Source organism: Saccostrea echinata, unplaced genomic scaffold (assembly GCF_033153115.1).
Source record: "Saccostrea echinata isolate AGI-Se365-2 ecotype Australia unplaced genomic scaffold, CSIRO_AGI_Sech_v1 ptg000017l, whole genome shotgun sequence".
NCBI classification, from domain to species: domain Eukaryota; kingdom Metazoa; phylum Mollusca; class Bivalvia; order Ostreida; family Ostreidae; genus Saccostrea; species Saccostrea echinata.
The window spans coordinates 6,220,569-6,223,218 of NW_026889766.1; positions in this window are offsets into that span (position 1 = coordinate 6,220,569).

Genomic DNA, 2,650 nt, shown 5'->3' on the forward strand with positions numbered 1-2,650 from the left:
TTTTTCGTGCCAGCACCTACTGCGACACGGGACCTCGGTTTATACGGTCTCATCCGAAGGACCGGTCTCCACGTCCCACAGTGGGATTCGAACCCGCGACGTAAGGATCAACTCCTTACTCCGCGACTCTAGAGCAGACGCTCTAACCACTGCGCTATCCAATGTGAATGAAGTATGGAGGCCTTCTTTTTATCATATCTAATATGATTAAAGTCTAAAGTAAATAATATTTCGGGGATTTAATAATTATATTGTCAACATTTTCAATTTTTTTCTAATTGTAACTTGGCGATCTCTCATTACAATTTGCTCAACTAAGGATACATCTCTTCCCCATCTTGCTTTCACTGAACAACAGAATAAACATCATGTTAACCATCCCCCTTTCTTCACTAATACAATCAATCCAATTAATCCAATTAATTACGTCAATGATTGAACGTCTGGAAAGTCTTCATCTTCATGAACCTTGTAATAATTATCATCTGCTACTGCAAAGGAATTTCCAAGATATGCGTTAAACTTTACAGCCATTTGTTGCGCGGGTACGATGGAGTCAACCATTTTTTGTCATAAGTAACCTACATATTGATGTCATTTTCACATTGTGACGACACAAAAATGGAGCAAAATATTACCTAACAACTGCTATTTATAGAACATGTGTATGACTATATGTCTGACAAATTTCATTTTGATCTTAATTGAGGTTTTGTAAATATAGAGACAGTTCGCAAACTTTTTTGATCGCCCCTCGTATGTAATACTGCACTTTCATCAATTTTGGTTGGTATCAATTTTCGTGTATTTTGTAAAACGTACGTTTTCGATGTTGCGTAATTTCGTGCACAAAAGGATTGCCTATACAAATGAATATCATTATTTCTGAAGTCAATGAACATTTAGTTTCGTAGATCTGCTCAACCACGAAATCCTCAAAAATCGGTGCTCAACGAATATTGGTGAAACCACAGTAAACGTTCACAAAAAATGTTTATCACTTGGTGCAGCATTTAGGACTCGTGATCAACAAAGTCATGTGACATAAAAAAATCCATTATTACAATACCTGGTAAAACTCTTCGAATATTTCCTGTACGTGTATACTTAGTTTACAAACTGAAATCCAAACATAGCTCGAACCTTGGTCGAAATAAAAGATTATGTTTCTAATGCATATTTAGCCTTTGGACAGTCTTTACATAGCTGCGTATGATCACGTCTGCCTATTGTGTAATGTAGAATAGATAGATAACTTTAACCATTAATGATGTTTTTGAATCATTTTTCAACCACCATTATGACAAATAATGAAAGAAAGTTCAAAATGCAAACTGTATCGTTTTGAGATGCCGCCGTAATCCATTTATGACAGAAAATATTTGAATGCACGATCTTAAACCGATGATGACAATTATATTGATATATCATAAATGAATTGGAAATCATCTACATTGTACCTAGTTAACATTACATTATTAGTGATTATTTGTATCTTATACAGTTTCTACACATGTTTCATTGAATAAAGTATCATATTTGTTTTTTATGTATATAAGATGTTTGTTTCAAATATTTTGAATTTCAAAGATATACACTGATTCCTAATTTTAATAAATATAGTAAATTATCAGAATTATACAGTATGTATCAGTAAATATATCATAAATGGATTGGAAATCATCTACTAATTTAACAATACATTATTAGTGAATATCTTTATTATATATATGGCTGCTACTAAAGTTTCATTGGATGGAGTGTTATTAAAGAGATAATGTCTTCTACGAACAGTTTAGTTTAAAATCCTAAAATGTTGTCTCATCTCACTATGCTACAATAAATTCAAAATTTAATTCAATTAAAAATGCTTTAAAGACTACATTGTAATAACAACATAAATTAATGAAATAGTAAGTAATGAACAATAATTAAGCTCAGAAGTCCATTGAAACAATACCAATCAGAAGCAGAGGAAAAACGGACCTCTAAAAATATTAGAGGTGGGATGAGGTGCCATGGAGGAGTAAGCATCCCCTATTGACCTTTAAACCCCAGTCACGTATCCAAAAACGACCAACGGCCGACGGATTTTGAGGCAAAAAATGTGATTCTTCGACAACAACCGGCAGATTATCTGCTGTTGTCTTGCCCGATTTTGACCTCTTTTTTGTCGCCGAGCAATTTTGTGTCCGTCGTGCCCAGTTAATTTTTTTTTTCTGCGTATGTGGTCGATTACTTTAGCTGAAGCAGTTATGGAATCGTCCATCAACCAACCCTAGATCATAGTCCGACCATATGCAGACAGTTCAGTCGGTCAACATTTAGGTACTGGGTTTTCGTTAATGTCTGTCGACGATGAAGATCAAACTGCGGCTCAGCGCTCGATGATCGGGCGGCGATTGACCGACTTAAACTTTTAAAGTCATCGATATTCCTAGGAATTAATGTGACTGCTTCCCCTAGCCCGATACTTATGTCGGCTGATTATGTTTTTCAGCCGACGATACGAGAAAAAAAAAATTTCGACGGACTATCGGCTTAAATGTAATCCAATTATTACTCCGCAGTAGGAGCCATTGAGAAGAAAAGGATCTTTATCATTCAACGCCTACAGTGGTACTTAACTTTTTGTAAAGTGAAATTCACA